This window comes from Arvicola amphibius, chromosome 15 (genome assembly GCF_903992535.2).
Source record: "Arvicola amphibius chromosome 15, mArvAmp1.2, whole genome shotgun sequence".
NCBI lineage: Eukaryota > Metazoa > Chordata > Mammalia > Rodentia > Cricetidae > Arvicola > Arvicola amphibius.
The window spans coordinates 10,348,762-10,368,590 of record NC_052061.1 but is presented as its reverse complement, the minus strand read 5'-3'; the positions used below and the strand labels follow the sequence as shown (position 1 = coordinate 10,368,590).

Sequence of the window (19,829 nt, the reverse complement as noted above, 5' to 3'; positions counted from 1 at the left end):
AACACACCTTACACACAGCCTGTCAATACTTCTGTACAAGGTTGTACTGTGACCATGACAGACCCATGAGGTCAGGTGTGGAATTCTCCACTTCGGATATCATATCAGTCTCAAAAAGGAGGTCGGGAGTTTTAGATTCTGTTCTGATTAGAGATGTTCCATCTGCATATAAAACACGATCAGTTCAGTAAGCAGCTGTTGTCTGGCTTCTGATGTGTTTGGCACAACACTGGTAAGTAAGCGACATCATCAGAACTGGGGCTTCTAAGAAGGTTAGTCTGGCGGGGACATTTTCTCATGAAGTTCCCTCTTCCTAAATGACTGTAGTTTGTATCCAGTTGACATAAAACTAGCCAGCACAAGCAGGTATAGTAACACCCAGTGTTCTGTGGCACCCAGTGGGTGTCAGGGAGGCATGAGTTCTAGTTTATAGCTACCCACCTTACCACACTGAGAGCTAGTGGGTTTTACTGCTTGGAAGCAAAAGTAGGATTCAAATCGGGATGGCTGCTGGCTCTGCTCTACAATCAGATGAAATGACTGGTAACCGACCACGGATAGGCAGCTAAGATGTTCGGTCTCACCCCGTACACATATGGAGAGATCATGTTAGTAAAGACGTGATTGTTTCTAGCCAACTACCCTAGCTCTTTCCTTCAGCCACATTTTGCTTCCTTGCTGTTTCTCCCCCTTTCCCCATGGTTTATGGGAAAACATTACAAAATTCCCTTAGGAATCACCCTCTTTTGCTTCTATTCCCCGTCATTCCAGTGGGGTCACCCTTCACCCTACTCTCTTTCAGTCTAGAGGTCATGTGTGGTCAACAGGTCTCACCTTTCTTCAGAATACCCAGGCATACAGACCAAATAAACCAGAAGTTCCTGCCCTGGCTTGCTTCTCTATTGCTAAAACACTGACCAACCTCAATTTGGCAGAGGATGTGGCATGTTTATTTCCTATTTCATCTTACAACTCCCAGGTCACCATCCATCACTGAGGGGAAGCCAGGGCAGGACCTCAGGGCAGAAACCAGGAGGCAAGAGCTGAAGCAGAGACCTCAGAGAAACGCTGCTTACTGGCTTTCTTCCCTTGGCTTGCTCAGCTCCCTTTCCTGTCTTCTCTAGGCACACCTGCCTAGGAATGATACTGCCCACAGTGGGCTAGGCCCTCCCACATTAATCAGAAACCAAGGAAATGCCTACACAGACATGTTATCATACCAACTGATGCTGGCAATTCCCCAGCTGAGTTTCCTTCTCCCCAAGTTATACCTAGGTTTCTGTCAAGTCGACAAAAACAGCCACAACCGTTGCTAAAGACATTCTTTGCTCTCCAGTGGGGAGAGCATGTCTAAAAGGAAAGCCCGGATGAAGAAAGCAGAATGGGTATTTTGATGAATTGCCTGAGCTCTGGGATCTGGCTACACTTGAGGCCTTTCTGCTCACGCTCAAACTGCGCAGGTGTGAGCATCGGCTAATATGAGTCGTACTCTACAGTATACCGGCTTTTGCCAGTTGTTGTAAGTAGAAATTGACCCTGCTCAACGCTGGTGCCCAGTCTACTCTGAATGTTCTCCTCCCATCAAGTAGAAAACACTGCCTTGGACTAGAATGTCCAAGTTGAAAACCTTTTCTGTAAAAGCTGTTCATCAGCTACCATCCCCCTTACCCACCACCCCACCATCCTCCTTACCCACCACCCTACCATCCCCCTTACCCACTACCGCACCATCCCCCTTACCCACCACCCTACCACTCCCCTTACCACCACCCTACCACTCCCCTTACCTACCACCCTACCACTCCCCTTACCACCACCCCACCATCCCCCTTACCCACCATCCCCCTTACCCACCATCACATCAACATTGCCATCTACACAGATACCTCCACTACCATCACCTCCAGTTCTATCCTCACTGCCATCATCAGAAGTTCAACTCTCTCATTATCTTCACCACCACCTTCTACACTACCATCACCTCCACTGCCACCATCTCCAAGGCTACCACCATTGCCATCATCAGAAGATCAACCCTATCACCCCCACCAACATCAACTCCTATACCACAATTACCACCACCATTACTTCTTACAGCATCGTCACCGCGACTACCAGCTCTTACATCAGTGTCACCACCTTTGCTGCCACCACCCGCAAGTCTATCATCATGGCCAGCATCAAAAGTTCAACGCTATCATCATCATCACCTCCAAGACTGTCATGACTCCCTCCGCATGTACATTTCAGCACCTAAAACTATAGTCTCTACCACGTCTAGTTCATCACCTAAGACTATAGTAATGGCCCCTTCTTGTGCAATTACAGGCAAGCTAGAGCATCAACCTTCAAGAGGTTTTTCAGGTGATCTGTACACTCACTGAGCTGTGAGCCCTTTGAAGGCAAGGATTCACTCACTCAGTGATAGAACATACCATGTCCTCATTATGGAGAACCTAGATTCATGAGCAGGGACTGTGGCAAAGGCATTGGCTTTCTCTCTCTTTCTCTCTCTCTCTCTCTCTCTCTCTCTCTCTCTCTCTCTCTCTCTCTCTCTCTCTCTCTCTCCGTTTCCTTCATAACCCCAAGTCCCTTTAGTGCTTATCAACCATGCCAAAGAAGGGATGAGCCTCATCCCAGCTGGTGATGAGGAAATTCCTGATGCCTCCTTTCTGGTTAAAATGATGTCTAACACTCTGATCATAGAGCCAAGCAAGCATGGGTAGGGCTCAGCAGACTTGGACCTTCACCCTTTTCTGCTTCTATTCCTGAACATTCCAGTGGGGTCACCATTCACCCTACTCTCTTCCAATCTGGTGATCATGTGACCAAGCCTGGCTCATTAGTTTGAACCTAAGTCCAAAACAATTGACCGAGCAAGTGACTTGAGTCAGGTAGATAAGAGTCACATCTTATCTTGGTCAATTGTTTTGACTTAGGCTTAAACTAATGGACCAGGCTTGGGTCACATGACCCAAGATTATGATTCATTTTCTTAATTAGTAATTGCTGTAGGAGGCCTCAGATTATTGAGAGTGGTTTCCCCTCTGGACAGGTGGTTCTGAGTTGTATTAGAAAGCAGGATGAGCAAGTCAGGGAGAGCAAGGCAGCAAGCAGCGTTCCTCTGTGGCTTCTGCTCTGATTCCTATTTTCCAGGTTCCTGCCCTGACTTCCATCAACGACTTGCGTATAAGCTGTAGGATGAAATAAACCCTTTCCTCCCCAGGTTGCTTTTAGTCATGGTGTTTTACCACAGCAATAGAAGCCGTAACTAAGACACTACCCTTGCTTTTGGTCGGCTGACTTAGCATGAACTGATATTTCTTCAAGGCCCGCTGTCTGGGCATAGCTCACACAACTATTCCATTGCTTTCCTTAGTGTGACTGGAGCATTCCCGCAAATATTTTTGACTGGTCAGTTAATTTTCTTGTTTCTTGGGTGAAAGAGCCATCAGTTCTTCTACAGAAAGCACACAACACATTATATCCTACAACTTTAACAAACCTCCCTTGTGGTTCCAGTGAGAAATGTCCCCAGTAAGCTCCTGTGTTTGAAAGCCTGCCCTCAGCTGGGGGTGAGCCTTGAGATCTTGCTAAAGAAAGTGGGTTCCTGCAAGTGTGCCTTGAGGCTTCTCAGACCAGATGGCTTGCGGTGTGGTCTCTGCTTCCCAAATTTGTGCATGTGACCAGTGGCCCCACATTCTTACCACTGTGCTTTTCTCAACACGGTGCAGTGCATCCCCTCAAATTATAAGCCGAAATGACCCCTTCTTCCCCCAAGTTGTCTCTTGTCATGTATCTCGATCCTGCAATGAGAAAAGGAATTAGTATCACCCCACACCCTTCCCTTGATGTCTTCACCAGTCCTTAGAGCTGAAACAATAAAAATAAAAATAAAGCAGATGCAATTCAGGGGCCCCGGATTCAACATCCCCAAGAAGAAACTGTAGAATGCTACATCTTAGAGTACCATGAACTTGCCTGAGAGACTTCATAAAAACTTCCTCTGCTACAGGATGCCTCTCTGGCCTTTGGGGTTCCAGAAGTAGAAGGGTGTGGAGTTAGTTAGAAATCCACTCCCTGGGAGTCTCAAAACAATTCAGTGATCTTTATTCCAGTGTTAAGCGATCTACTTGCCACAGACATTTGTGAGCATCTGTCTCTGTGACCACATTAACACTCCTGAAGGCAAGGACCGTACCTTCATTGCTGTTTGCCCATGGCTTCTATAAAGGGCCAGGGGCTGGGTGCTCAGTGCTTGCTGAGTGCCAGGGATCTGGGCAATAAGTGAGACACACCCAAACGCCATTCCTGTCTCTACACCAAGGCCCAAGCTGATGACGGATCAGAGAGAGGTCACTGGATTGCCGTACAGCATCTGTTCTTGGTTTTCTGTGTGTCATTGGGAAAGGCAACTCCCTCTCCAGACCTCAGTTTCCCCACTTGAATCTATGGCTCTGCTCACAGGCAGTCACAGCCCTGGATGCCAGCAGCCTTAAGAGGGTCCATGGCAACTAATTCTGGGTCTCGGATCTGTTTTTCCTCCCAGGCCTTGAGGTGAGGCAGATGGAGAGGCCAAGGACCTCCTACAGACCCCACTGCCCCATGTGAAGTGTTGTCTTTTCCTAATTTCTCACTTCCCTAGGGGAATAGGAGTATAGGTGGGTGAGGAGTCCATAAGTGGGTCTTCAGTGACATGTGATAGTCAGAGGTCCTGGACCCCTTTCTGTTTCATTTCTGATCATGCCTGCTGTCCTTTTGGTTGCCAGCACAGCCTGCTCTCTGGGAGGAAGTATATCAGCCATTTAGGGACTTCAATCTCTGATGTACGCGCCAAGGCATTTACGACAAGGGAACAAAGGCTGGGCTGTTCTGGGATCATCAGTAATTCCTGACCTACCTGCTCTATGACCACAGGTAAGATAAGCGCCCTCTCTGTGTTTGATTTCCCTGTCTGCAGAGTGGACACAATGCAGGAACCACCCCATTGGGTTATCGTTTTAGTCTTGGTTTTGTTTTGTCGTTTCTATTGTACAATTTCAGCGACTAAGCAGTTTATGAAAAAGCAGAAGTTTCTTGGGCTCACGGGTCTGTGGATTGGTAAGTGCGAAGGCGGTGTCACTCGGCGGACACAGCTGGATCTTCTTAGAAAGCTACTCATGCCATCCCATAAGCTCATCTAACCTTCATCACTTCCCAAAGGCCCTGGCTCCTAATGACATCTACATATGAATCAATCTGGGGTTGAATTGCTGCTGTTGTTGATGATGGTGATGATGGTGATGGTGATGTTTCAAGACAGAATCTCACTCTGTGGACCAGGCTGGTCTGGAACCCACTATGTAGCAACTTGTGGCCCTCTTCCTGTCTCAGTCTCCCACAATTACAAACGCAATTACTATCATGAACAGAAAACTTCAGTTTTCAAACTGAGATTTTTTTTGCGTGACCATGTAACGTTATCTGCATGAGCTAAAATTCCTAATATTGTAATTTCCCCAAAGTCATTATTTTTGCATGTGGAGGCTGGATAAATGCTGCTGGTCTCTGCTTCCACCAACTCTTCTGGACGTGTAGAAATATGGTGCTTGTGCACAGAACCTCAAAACACAGAAACCCTCCACCATGAGTGAGACACACCCCAAGCCGTTCTTGTCTTTACACCAAGGCCCAAGTCAATGATAGCTCAGAATTAGAACTTGAGTATGGGGAGCTATTTAGCAACTCCAGCGAGCTACTTAAAGAGATTTAAACCCACGTCTCCCAGTTATTCTGAGGTGCGGCTATAATTGCTGTTCTTTCCAAATAAATCCTTCAGATTAAATGGATATCGAGTGTGGAAGTTTAAGGATGGCTTATGGCACGCGAGCCTTGTCAAAGTTCAGGGTGAGTCAAGTCTAGATTAACAGGAGGAAGTTGGCAAGCGTTGTTGGAGTCTCAACACTATCATTTGGAGCTGTTGGGTGTTTACATTTTGGGGAGAGAAAAATTCAGGCCAGATAAGACGGCCGGGGACAGCTCTCAAGAGCTGGGAATCTTGGCTTGGCAACAAAGTCTTATAATCATGGGGGAGTCCCTTCCCTGTTTGAACTTGGCCTTTGCCACCTGCTCTCCTAAGTGTGAGCGGAACCTGACCATCTCCACCATCCTTTCTGGCTTGCCACTTGCCTCTTCCTTCTGCTCCTGGAGATACAGTTGCCGACACTCCTGGCACTGGCCAGAACCAAGCCCGTGTCCCGAGTACGTGGCGTGATTTCCCCAAAGTAATTTTATGTCTGCCTGAAACGTGATGAGCAGCTTTTACCCATCTGCCTTCCCAAAAGGAATGTCTCTGTGCAAACTGTGTACAAAAATCAACAGGCTTCGCAGAGCATCCGAGAAATGTGCCCAGAGGTGCCGTTAGGATGTGGGAATTATGAGGTGAGTGGTAAGAAGCCAAAAATCAGGAAGCCACTTGAGCAGAGAGTATAAACATAAATATCTCCAAGCAGGCCCCAGCATGGGGTTTTTATGTTGATGTGCTAATATGTTATCCACTAAGGGTTTATTCACGCCGTTTTGGTATGCCCTGCAATTCATTTATCTGCATAAGGAAGAGGCGCTAACAGGACAGGGCCTCATGAGTAGCGTCCCTGTGTGATCTCCACCGCTGTTTATAATCCCACATACCCAGATCTATAATTCATGAGCTGATGGCCTGGTGGCAGTTTCCATAAAGGCCACGCCGGGTACCCAGTCGTTAACGGGCGCACTGTCATGCATGGAATCGAAATAAGCCTTCTTTCCTTCTATCCATCACAGCCCCACCGACGTGTGGGCAATGATATTATCCAAATATTATTAAAACTTTGAACCCTGTCCTCATAAATTCTGGCCGAATGGCTTGCGCGGCTATTAGGAGAGGGCGATGTATGGGCTTCGGTCGGGGCCCAGTAATTATGTGCTTAAAAGGAAGCGTGGCTGAGCATTCTCCCAGCGAAAAAAGAGGCGCGCAGATCGTTTGTTATTGCCGTGGCGCTCGAAGCTGGACGCTCAGGCAGGTCAAGTCAACCTTACAGCAGGACAATTATCTGTCTAGAGAGACCAAACATCTGTTATTAAGTATGTACAGGCATCAAGGCAACATGCTACAAATCTTGTCCACTTCAAACACTTGGCATATTCCACACAACACCCCCCTTCAAGTTTGGTTCCTGCAGCAGGCAGCTTTGAAATACACCCTCCTTTCCCTCCCCCTGTCCCTGGCTTTAATATACCCCGCAGCTGCTAAATATGCTGTTCAAACTGTGGAAGAGACTTGCTATCTTTTTTTTTCTGACTCTTTAAGTAATAATAATAATTTTTGTTAGGTTTTTTTTTTTCCTTTGTAACTTTCTTTGGCATTTATTACTTATCCAAGGAGTATTGCTAGGATGGAGATAAAGAACTGTTGGGAAGAACAAGGTCAGCCCGTGTTTATGTTAGAAGCCAAATGCCTCTTTTAGTTCGTGCATCCATAGAGCTGAGGACAGAGAAGGTTCTGGTGGGATTATGCAGTGGGAGTTTAGCACCTTTAGAACCTTTTGTGTGTCTTGGGATGCTGGGAAAGGGACATGTTAGATCAGGTAGAAGGAGAGCATGTCTGGAACCAAGGCTGCAGATAGACAGGTGGGCAGGGAGACGGAGAGAAGACGGTGGAAGGAGTGGTGGCGATGTTCTAGCAGGCAGCATCTCAACCATCCCAGCTGAACATCTCCAAAGAGGAATCAGCAGAGTATAACTTCATTCCTACGAAAAAGAGAAGCCTAGGTGGAGCGAGGAGAGTGGGCCACGCCTGTGGAGGAGGAAGCGCCAGATTCCCCTTTGCCGAACAACGCATGGTAATAACAGATGGGAGGCCTTTCTTCCCTAAGAGAACGGGCTCTCCAGCTCTTGGAAGGCCCTGCAATCTGAGCATCTTAAAGATATATGAGGTCTGGGTTCTCTTCAAAGTCATCTGGGGTAGAGTGGGATGGGTGGGGCTAGAGATGAAAAGAAAATGGCCCCTAGCTAATCACCGTCGAAGCCAAGGAAGGGGTACGGGGGGCTCCCCGGACTGTCCTCCACACTTCTGATTATATCTGAAAAATTTCCATAGTTAAAACTAATCTGAAGAAGCAGAACTCCCTTCCATGTGCGTGACCAGCAGAGCCGGCTGCAGACTGTGTCAACCCAGGATCCGGGTCTGGGAAAATAAACCAGAACACGGCAGTCATGATGGGCTCCTTGGCTGAGTTTGTGAAACTCTCTGCTCCTATCCATCCCATGCACACTTTCTTTAAAAACAAGCCTTAGAGCACTGTTTCCCACAGGCCTCCCCGACTCAACACCATCCCCCTAAGTGTTTTCATGAAGGAACGGAGGTAGCTGGGCTAGAAGGCAATAAAGTCGCCACCTTGCTTGTTGATTTGACAAAATACCTGATAGAAGCACCTTGGGGAAGGGGAGGTTGACTTCTGGCTCACAGTTTCAGCTGTTGTTTCTGGGCCCTTGGGGAAGCAGACAGTCGTGGCAGCAGGAACCTGTTGCTGAGGCTGCTCACTTCATGGCAGGTAGGAAGCAGAGGAGAGTGGAAACAGGAAGGGACCAAGGGAAGTACGGCTGCTTCTAAGAACTCTCCCCACTAACCCGCTTCCTCTGAAGAGGCTCACCTCCTATTCTTCATCATAGTTAATCCATCCATTGATGACTCCATTTCTTAGATGAGGGCCTGCATGATCTAATTACCTTTGGCCCCCAAATTACTTATTCACCCAGGTGTGTACTCTACTAAACCAGGCATTTCTAAATCTAATCAAATTGTCCCATTCAGATTACCCGTCAGGTTACCTCATCCGCTATAGATCAACACGCACTTCCCTGCTATGGGGAGGAGCTCTACAGACTAAGGACCCTGCCATCTTTGTCGCTTCTGCCTTTCTGGCCCCTACAAACACCCGGCTCAGGCTCACAGCCCAGCAGTCAAGAGGATGGCCAGGGTGCTAATACAAACCGCCCAGTAGAGCTAGCGGCTGGTGGAGAGCTAGGATTTGCCTTCTCCCAGGGCACCCAAAGACCCTGTGCCCCGCTTCCCTTGATGGGGTAAGAGAAAGCTCATCTCCTTGAGAGTTTGGCTGCTTAGGTCAGGGATTGGCCTTTGGGGAACAAGATCTCAGTAGGGGACATCTCCACGGGGCAGAGCTCAGACAGTGACTCAGTGGGTTCAGCCTGAGCCTGTGGGTAGCTTCTCTACGGAGAACTGCTCTTTGCCATGGCCCAGCAAAGTCCTCCTGTCCCCTTCTAGTGTTCTACCCCAGCCCCCTCTCTCATCTATCGCTTCTGGTTTTGAGTCAAGATTAAGTGTTTTCAGCTCCATTTTCTTAAGAGCGTGGGAGCACAGAGTTCATGACCATCCATCCCACGCCCAGCTTGACCGAGAAGGGAAAGCCAGCCTATAGTGAGACTCCTGAATGCATGACGCTGATCTGGCTGGCGTTTGTCTACTCATTTCCATTGCACTCCAGAAAAGCAGCCAGTTCACAGAAGCCAGGCTGACTTGATTTACATTGGGTCAATGTTTTGCACATACCCCTGTGGCAAGGGGTTCCTGGCTGTAGGGAGAAGGACCCATCTGGGCTCGGTGGAGGGAGAGAATCGTGCTAAGCAAATACTGGGAGAAAGGAACATTGAAGGCAGATTGGCATCTGTAAGAATTCCAAGCTCCCTCTGGACTCCTCTGTTCTGAGTCGCTTTTTCTCAAACAGTAGAATCCTTCAGGCAAATGGGTCTAGGGCTGATTCCCAAGGCCAGGCCTTCCTTGAGTCATTCTGTATCTGTCCAGGTATCAACAGGTGTGTAGCTGGCCCTCTCCTGATAGGAAACCTCTAAGGGGCAAGTGGCAGGTGTCGATTCGAGATTCAGTGCCTGGGTTGTTAAAGTTAAATCTGAATATTCAGGCTGTGTGCCTGCTGCTTCTGCTTCTCCGTAACAGGAGTCTGTCATGCAGCCCACAAACTGATGTCTAACACCCACTTTGGGTCAGATGTTGGTTAGGTCAAGGCCTAGTCGTCAGAAATTAGACCCTATGGGATGGAAGGCACCGAGGAGCTGGGCTGGGGACATGATTGTTAGAACCATGGCAGTTTTTTGCTAAGGGTGCGTGGACCTACCTCTGCAATTGCTTTTCATTACACAAGCACTGTAGAGTGGAACTAGGGAGGACATCACCATCAAAGCTGCCTTCTAGGCACAGAGCAACCCCTTTGTTTTATGGCTATAAACTGCAGAACAAAGTAGGAAAGTTGCTGGTAATATATGCAGGTTCTTCTCCTTGGACTTTGCAGATACTTTTTTAAAAAAATAATGGTTCCTTTTTTTTTTTTTTTTTGTTAAGCAAATGGTTCCTCACGCTGCCTGCTAACACCACACTGTCCATGTTTAGAGGCTATGTTGGCTGGAGGTGGCCACCTGGCATTTATCTCAAATGTATCCCTGGCTTTCCCTACAAAAGGCCTCTCCCTGGGGGATAAACTAGGATCTAGAGTTCAGAAAGTAAGGACCAGACTGCTGCCATATTCCCAGCTGTGGTGAATGAGGTGGGATTTACAGACAGGGGGTGGGGCGTCCCTTGAATGTTCCTCTATTCATCTCCTCTCCAAAACTCCTTCAGTTCCCACCAGAAAGAACCTCATATAGCCCAAGACTTTGTGTGCCAAATCTTTAGGGTGCTTGTTGCCAAGTCTGATGACTTAAATCATCAGGACCTACATGGTGGAGAAAAAGACCCAGTATGCTCCGGTCTCCACACATGTGCCCCTGGCACTCTAGATAAAGTAATTTTAAGAATTAAAAGAAGAAAAAATCCCCAGATGAGGGGGTAAACTGAGGCGTTTGGAAGATTATAGTTTCAGGGCCCCAGTGCAGCTGGTGTGGGGTAGTTGATCATTCTCAGTTACTCATTTCCATTGGGCGGCAGCAGGGTTGTCTCCGGATCAGGGATCTCAGAGACTGCAGGCCTTGGGAGCTCAGATGTCTCTTCACAAAGATCCACAGTCACGAGAGCCCAGAGTTCTGAGCGATGTTGGCTAGAAACCCCAGGATCTGTTCTAGAGCTGTGTCTGAAGACAAGGTCCTTGGGCCTCCACACTCAGAGACAGCTCTGCTGGCTACCATCTGCCTCCCAGGGCAGGGCCCTCCAGAGCTGGTGGAAGTAGTGAACCATGCCCCCTCTCTCCATCTGCAAAGCTGATGTCTGATGAAGCCTCATCAACAGGTCAATGGCGTGGTCGAGACGGCACATTTGGGGAGGCCACTTTGGGAATCTGGGTGATGATTTGTCTTTGTCTACCTCAGTTTCCTTTCCTTTCCTTTCCTTTCCTTTCCTTTCCTTTCCTTTCCTTTCCTTTCCTTTCCTTTCCTTTCCTTTCCTTCCCTTCCCTTCCCTTCCCTTCCCTTCCCTTCCCTTCCCTTCCCTTCCCTTTCCTCCCACCCCACCGCCCCTGCCAAGACAGGGTTTCTCTGCGTAACAGTCTTGGCTGTCCTGGAACTCACTCTGTAGACCAGGCTAGCCTCGAACTCACAGAGATCTGCCTGCCTCTACCTCCCCAGTGCTGGTACTAAAGGTGTGTACCACAACTGTCCAGTTTCCTTATCTTGTAAAGATGCTGCCAGAAGCCAGAGGAAGGAAGCAGATGGAACTCTTAGCGGATTGCCAGCTGAGGGCAAGCATTCGGTAGGGCGATGACAGTAACCACGGAGGGCATCTGTCCTGTTCTTTCATCTCTGGCCTGAGCAGAGGACCATCCATCCATCTTGGGCAATGTCTTGTCACTGCCTGCAGCAACCATGCCCCCTCATCAGGCTCCTTCTGAGGGATTGGCTCTTGATTCGTGATCTCTGGAGAGGCTGGGCTGGGAGGACGGGGAGGAGGAAGGCAGGCGGCCTTCCCTAGGACTCTGATAATTGGCAAACTGCAGGTAGCTCCTCAGTCTATCTTTGCCATCTTGATAATAGATGATCCAATCTGTCTCTCTACATCACTTCCTTCTCTGAGTAGCTGACAGAGATGGAACGATCCCATCCTTCACCCAGAGGAAGCCTGACTTCCCAAGGAGCTCTCTATGTCTTGCTGTACCCCATGGGTGGTACCGTGGGAGGTGGCCGCCAGCTGCTCTCAGACATTGCTGCCTGTGACTGGTGACTGGAGGGACCAACTGCAGCATTTCTCACCAAGTGGAAGGAGATTAGACCCTTTCCTAGGTCCCCATGTAGTCACCCCGCTACACCCAGTGACAATTCCTATAGGAGATATATCTTCCTTCTGCCTCTCAAAATGGTAGTATTGGAATATGTCTAGCATTTGAAAAACAAACATAGAAAGTATTTGCATAAATATTAGAGCATGCAGTATTTAGTTTAGGCTAGAAGATAGATTGGGCACGAGGCACATGTCTGTCAATAATCACTGGGGAGGCAGAGCAGAAGGCTTAAGGGTCTGAGACTAGCCGGGACTGTTTATGGGACTCTCTCTCAAAACAGAGGAGACATAGCTTAGTGGTAGAACTCTTGCCTTTGAGGGTGTGAGGGAGGGGATGGGGAGAGAAAAGACAGAATTACAAGCTCTTTTGTCTAGCCCCTGTCTCTCCCTTTCCCCAGCTGTAGCCTCCATCCCAGTTTTCCCATTCCTGATTTTAGATTTATGTTTGTTTATATCCATATCCTGCACGCCATATTCCCAGACAACCTGCTTCATCTCTTCAGCATTGCTTCCAGAGCACCCATGATGCTGAGTCCAGTTCAGGTTGATGCCTGGGGTGTCTTCTAGAGCAGGATCACATGTCTTTCCCCACCCACTGTCTTAGTGGTTCCAGGCTTAGTTTGTGTGTTGATTACTTTAGCATCACTAAGACAGAAATATGTAAGGGAAGAAAGGTTTACTTTGGCCCGTGGTTTCAGAGGGCTCAGCTGTGCTGAGAGGCATGTACACACACACACACATAGAGGCATATTGGTGTTGTAGCAATGGCTCGAGCCTGATTTCTGGATGTGACCAATGGGGAAAAATGTGGTCTTCAGCCAGGTCAAATGTGGATTTGACACCTTGCACCTATCATGTCTGTCTCCTTGTGAAAATGGCTTTCTCCCTCACCTGTGAGGCGCACATTCCAACGGCTGGCTCAGAGGAGGCCAGAGAATCAGGAGACAGGCTGTGGCAGACACATAGGTCTGGATGGGGGTATGAACCCCTCCCTTCTTCCTCCTCCTGCTTCTGTCTTCTTCCCTCCCTGATCTAATGCAAGGCACTTTACCTCCATTGCCAGGGACAGAATCAGCAGGATGGTACCCCAAAGATCCAGCATCCCTGGGAGGCCCTGCTGGTGGGCAAAGATGGCTGGGATGTGGTTCACAGTCCCTTTGCCGGTAAGTAGACTCTTCCTTATTGACCTGTTATTGACAAATGCCATGGTTTGGGTTCGTTTCCCTGGAAAACTTTCTTTTGGAGGGCTTTAGGGATAACAGATCTTCAAGTAGAACTATGACCCTGTGTCCCCAGCATGAAATCCGAGAGCCAAGGTCTATCTGGTCATCACCCACGGTGTTCCCAAAGGACGGAATAGCTATAGACTGCGTGTGTTCGTGCAGTTCCACTGTGAACATGCTGGAGAGTAACTTTACTCTGCTCGGTGCTGAGAGATGCCTGAGTATCAGAACTGTGATTCTTCTCCAATGTCTTTTCCTCTTCATCACCAGTAACATTGCTTGTCTGGCAGTGGGTCTGGCTCAAAGGTCTTTCCCAGGAGGTATGGCCAGTGAGACTTGCACACATGTTGGAGCAGGTCCAGGGTAGCACCTTGTAATGACTTATTTACCTAAGGAATACACCATTTATAGCTTTGTTTTCCTTCTCTGGTGTGAAATGGGGTTGTGACAGCCAGGACTCCAGCAATCTCTGTGAATCTTCATGCAACTTTATAGATTGAAGCCAGTTACAGGATTAGTATGAATTCAAAGAACTTGGTTCCTTATAATTGCGAAGCACTGGGCCGGCTTTGAGCAGGGCACGGAGCCTAACCTCATTCTTAGTTCAGCGTCTTAGTCCTGATCGTTTCCTGACTTTACTTTGACTTTCTGCTGCTTTCTAAACACACAGACGCCCACTGGGCCCTCAGTGTTACAGTTCTGGAGCCCCTTCCATTCATTTTCCCACCCGTTCATTAACGACCTCCTGGGTAGAATAGCTTCTGGGGCAGAAGTGGCAGAGGACCTCTTCCCTTGCCTCAGAAACACAACCCACGAGTCAAAGAAAGAAAGAGATTCTATCAGACAGAGGAGCCTGGCCAAAGGTCGAAGGCAAGAGAGATCACAGAACAACCAAACAGCTAGAAAAAATATTACAAGTATGTGGAGGAGGAGCTCGAGCCTGCCACGGAGACTGCGTGAAGTCAGCCATCTCCTGCAGTGCGGGGAAGCTGGGAAAAGATTGCTGTCCTAACTGTACTGATGCGCTAGGGGCTGGTGTTGGATGGGAACTGATGGGGATCTGGGCATAAGGAAAGCAGACAGGCATCTCTAGGGGCAGAGCGGGTCTTCAATCAGAACAACTGAAGGACCCCAGTCTCCCCAAGGGATGGAGAGTGTGTGCACCTGGAGCAGGGGGCACGGGAGTTTATATGGGACTTTGGAGACGGAAGATTGCATCTGAAAGCCAGTTCCTCAGCCGTCTAAGGGGTAGACAATGATGGAGGGAACCATCCTGGATCCTAGCAGCATCTAGGTATTGTTATTATTAGTCAAGCGGGTGGTCCTGTCTGGAGCATCTCTGGGTCTTTAACCCTTCAGCTGGGGACTGCCGGTAACTGATACTCTGCTCAGGTAGGTGAATGCGGGAATCTGCAGTCCTGATTGTTAGAAGGCAGGGGAGGGGAGTTCCCAAAATCCAACCGTGGTGAACGCTGGCCTTCTGCGCTGAGAATGACCAGTCTGCTTCCTTGCAGCTAGCTCACAGATGCCCTTATCAAAATGACTTCCTTAATGGATCAGGCAAACCAACTTCCTTCTCACCCCAGTACCACAGACATCACCCTCCTGCCTCTGCCTCCAGTTTGCCAAGTGTTTGGAACTTAGGAGAAATTAGTCCCCAGTGATCCAAACTCATGAAATTCATCCATAGCAATTTTTTGGGGGGGGGAATATTTGGTTTTGTACAAGATATGAACACAATTTACAGCACCCGAGGAAAGTTCTAGAATGCTGAAAAAAATTAACTTTCAGGAAGTCAACAAAAGGGTGACCATAGACATTTAAAAAGCAAAACTAGATTATATATACTGGTAGGCAGGCTGCATGTTCAGGCTCTGGTTGTACGCGTGGTCTCCTGTAACCTTCAAACACCATGGTGACGAGGTGTGGTTGTTGCCTTGATAAAGAAACCTCTGTTCAGGGAGGTTAAGCCATTGGTCCAAGGTCACACAGCTAGAGAGTCCTGAAACAGAAGCCAGAGCTGGCTGCAGGGGGGCAAAATCATTTTAAAGGCTGTTCTTTCCATTACATTTTCTGTCACCTAGGTCCTCTTAAGTGTCAGGAAGTCCTCTTTGAGTACCAAGAAGCCACAAACCAGAGTGTCCCTCTACACTGCTTTCCTAAGGGAAACTTTCTGTGTACGGGCTGCTGATTCCACCAGGAATATAGTCTCTTTAAAGTCTAGAGGTCAGAGCCCACATTGCTTCCCCTGGACCCAAATGAAGGCATCAGCAGGGGTCCTCCTCAACTCTCCCAGGTTCAAGTGGCTGCCAGCGCCTCTTTGTTTGTGGCCTCATCACGCCATCTCTCTGGTCTATGTCTTAAGAACAATTCAGATTTCATTTAGGTTTCACCCAATCCAAGACAAAGTCAACAGCCAAAATCCCAAGACTCTTTCCCCCAGTAAGGCAGCCCAGCATTAACAAACGGGCGCTGGGGTGAGGGTGGGGGAGTGTTAGCTCATCACCTTCTCTGGCCCGCATCCAGCTGCAGAAGGGAGGCTTGCTGGCTTAACGTCCCTGCAAGCAGCCAGAACCCACAGCTGGTTTTGCCCTGCATCCTGGAGGACCAACTGGAGCACCCCCGAGGAGCACAACCCCCAGCAGGTCTGCAGGTAAAGCTGCCTCTGCCTTCTTGGCTACAGCGAGCCTCGCATTCCCTTCTCTGTGGGAGTCAGAGCCAATTTGTAATAAGCAAGAGCAGTCTGACCCAGATTAAAAGATACAATTAGTCTGTCTGCGTGGTAAACCTACAAGAGTGCCACTTACAACAAGTTTTTGTTTTCTGACAAAGGGAGAAGTCCTGGAAGAACAATGAGCCCCCACCCCCCACCTCCACCACCCAAAGCCTGGTAATTAACTGCAAACTCCCCAGCTGGGAGACCAAACAGCCGCTGAGAAGCCAGGGTGGGAAGAAGTGACCTCAGGTGGGTAGGTGACCACCATTGATCTGTGCAGCCCAGAAGGGAAGGGACTGCTGAGCTAGGGTGGAGGACCCTCCCGTTTTTCCTTGCTTCTGTGGTTACCACAGATGTGCGGACACCCTGAACTGTAATTGAGAATCGGGGGCTTTGGAACATGAGAAACCCCAGTGGGTCTTGGGCCACACTCATCCTGTGAACTCATGATGGATTCTGAAACCATTACCTCAGAGACACTGGCAGGCATGAAGACCATATACCCAGGGGTCACTCTGGCTGGTGCTCTTCTTCCTTTTTTGGATGGACCCAGGCTTCTGCCGTGGGCATAGAGTGCCTGGAATCATCACGTGTGATACCTGTGTTATTGAATCGCTGTTCTGGGCCAGCCATGAAGTATTTTCTGATATGAACGTCCTTATGTCTTAGTTGACTTCACGATGCAGTAACAAAATGCTTGTGTCTCAATAATTTATAGGGACACTTATTTGGCTCGTGATTCTGGTGGATGGAACTTCCTCAGCATGGCCTTGGCCATAGGAAAGCAGTTTCTTGCATAAAGAGCCTAAGTGTGAACAGGAAAATAGAGCCGGGAAGGGCAGGTTCCATGTCCTATGACAGGGCTGTCATGGGAGCTGGCCGGTCCTGTGCGACCCAACCCACTCCCAAGAGGTGACATGAACCCATCACTTTCTTTTATGCCTCATCCCCTGACAGTCTACCAAATCAACTCAACACCGTCACGCTGGGGGCCAAACTCCAAACTGCAGCACACCGGGGCTCACAGCCTTAAGGTTCTACAGCAGATTTTCTTTACTTTTTACCTTTTCTATTTTCTTTTTGGCGCAGGGGGTGGAACTCAGAGCCTTGTGCATGTTGGGCAAATACTCTAGGCCGGAATTACATCTCTAGCTGTGGGTTTTTGAGACAGGGTTTTACTGTTAAGTCAGAGCTAGTCTCAAACTGCTTCAGCCTCCCAGTTGCCAGTCCTTGGGGTTGGGCACCATCCTACTGCTGTAGAATGACTCCTGATCCTTTAATAACTAAGATTTCAGGGGTTTGTGTGCTGAGCTGCGTCTTCTTCACATTCACTGTCCCAAGCGACGCTGAAGTCAGCGTGTGGAGCTTTCCTAAAGTCACCTCATTAGGAGCGAGTGTCCTTACGGGGGTGACAAGGTTAAAACGAGGTCATCAGGGTAGGATAGGAAATATGTCTGACTGCATCCTCAGAGAACGGGGGCTCTATCTCACTTCCATATAAGAATCTCCGTGAAGATGAAGGCAGAGGCCAAGGTGGAGCTTCCCCATGCCAAGGAACACCAAAATTGGCCAACTCAGCAAGCACCAGAAGCCAACAAGAGGCCAACCCAGCTTGGCCTAGTCCTGAAAGGCTCCTGCTGTCTGGTACTCCTCAAGGACGTCCAGACCTAGAGCCCTAGAGCTCCGTCTTCCCAGTCACTCGGTTTGTGGCACAGTTGGCTCTCTGGGTGCTTGGGTTCCGCATCTGTGCTGAGCACGTGAGGGCTTTATTTTTCTTGCCTTTCCCTGAACAATCCTGGATGAGAATGACTGACGCAGCATTTATGCCACATATAATGTTAGAAGCTGTCTAGAGTGTGAGGATTCAGGAAGAGTCATACAGCAAGAAGCTGAGCTGTAATAAACCCAAATGTCTGAGCATCTGCTGACCGGGCATCCAGAGGTTTCCCGGATTACAGGTACCAGCAGATAACTCGCAACTAGGGACAATTTGACTTTGTCCTGAGGCCAGGTTAGAGAGCAGATTCCCCGGGGCAGACTCCTGGTGCCGTGGTTGACCTGCAGCTGTCCCCCAACATTGTTTTTATTTGTTATTTGTTGCCTTCCGTCTTTGCTCCGCCGATCTGGTCCATGAGTCTGGAGTCTGCCGGCAGTTTGCGTGCCCCCCCACCACTTCTTCCTATAAAATCCCAGACAAGGCTGTGACCTGTACCCTTCTGCTCCCTATCCCCTCTGTTCCCCTATTCAGCTTCACCCAGATGACAGCTGCCATATCCAGCGTGGTGACACCAGTTTGTGACATGAGGAAAGACCCGGAAGGCCTCGGAGCCGCTGGCCCTCCTGAAGTGGACACTGAAGATGGATTCCTTAAGGGAAGGTGGGATTTGATCTGTTCATGTTGCTGCCGCTACAGTTCATTACCTGAGTGCCCAGATCTGCTCCACGGATCTGGGTGGTAGCCAGCTCAGGCACTAGAACCTCGTGTTGTAGTACCTCTGCATAACACCTCGGTGGAGAGTCCCCGAGTCCTCCGGGATGGCTCGCACTCTTTCTTGCCTGCTGTTGATCTTAGCTGTAAAGAACGCTCAGGCCATCTGATGCCCATTTCACCCACTGGACTAAAAGCAGCCTTGTGAATGGCCTACGCTTATCGTCGTAGGGGAACTGAAATCAGGTTCTGCCTAACTGCCGTACACAGCACACGCCAACACCCACATCAACCAGTGTTTGTTGGTGGATGAATGCATAAAAAAAATTCACAAAGGAATTGGCCTGCTCCATTCACCCGATGCATGAGTTTATTTATTTATTTATTTATTTATTTTGTATCTGGTCACTTGAACAAATCTTGTCCACGATCCCCCTCAGGCAAATAAAATTGCACTGCATGGCCATGTCAAATGGCCGGCACGGGTGCGAGCCCTGACTGAAGATGGCTGCCTACCTAACCACAGATGCCCTCCCCGCACAGACCTGTGAGCTACAAACCTGCACCTCTAACACGCGCTGTCCCTTCTCTGAGCCCTGCAGCTGGACTCCCAAGCATCCTGGCTGCCGAGGCACGTCTGCACATACGTTTCCTTGCCCCAGAGTGGATGGACAGAACCTGACATTCTGGGGGCCTGACAGGCTGTGCAGTGTCTTCTCTGTGGTGCTTGTCTATGACACTGATCCCTGCAGTTACTGAGTGAGAAGTGTCAGCAAGCCCTCTTCGCGTGGCTCTTCCATGCCTGCCTGCCCAAGCTGGTTTACATTCCCCGATTAAACTAATTTGTTTCCTGTTTGCTTCTGGCTGCCAGCTTCAGGGAGCTCAGCTTGGCTCCCCTGTGTTCCAACTAGGCCATCCCCCTTCTTGTCGTCCCCATCCCTAGCTAACCACATCTGAGGGGAGGGGGAGGATTAGCAGCCTCAATGCAATGTGACTCCGGAGCTGGCAGTCAGGATGCTGCTGCTGCTGCTGCTGCCGCCGCCGCTGAGAGCTGGGGGTGGGGAAGCGACAGCTTACGCCTGCGTGGGAGGGAAAAGAAGGCCACCCAGCTGGGGTCACCCCTCATCTGACAGCAAACAAATGGGAATAATCACTAATTGTGTGGATGTTGTTGATTGGAATTGATGTCGCTAACGCTCATTCTGGCAT

General features: G+C 49.1%; 1 long non-coding RNA gene across 1 annotated transcript in view; it reads left to right on the top strand.

The window, feature by feature from the left end:
* The window catches only part of LOC119802115, a 34,823-nt gene extending 16,134 nt beyond the window's left edge, over positions 1-18,689 (top strand). The window contains exons 2-3 of the long non-coding RNA XR_005283361.1: positions 4,770-4,917; positions 18,441-18,689. This is a non-coding gene — a long non-coding RNA (uncharacterized LOC119802115). The remainder of the gene's footprint in view (positions 1-4,769; positions 4,918-18,440) is intronic.
* The last annotated feature ends 1,140 nt before the right edge of the window (positions 18,690-19,829 follow it).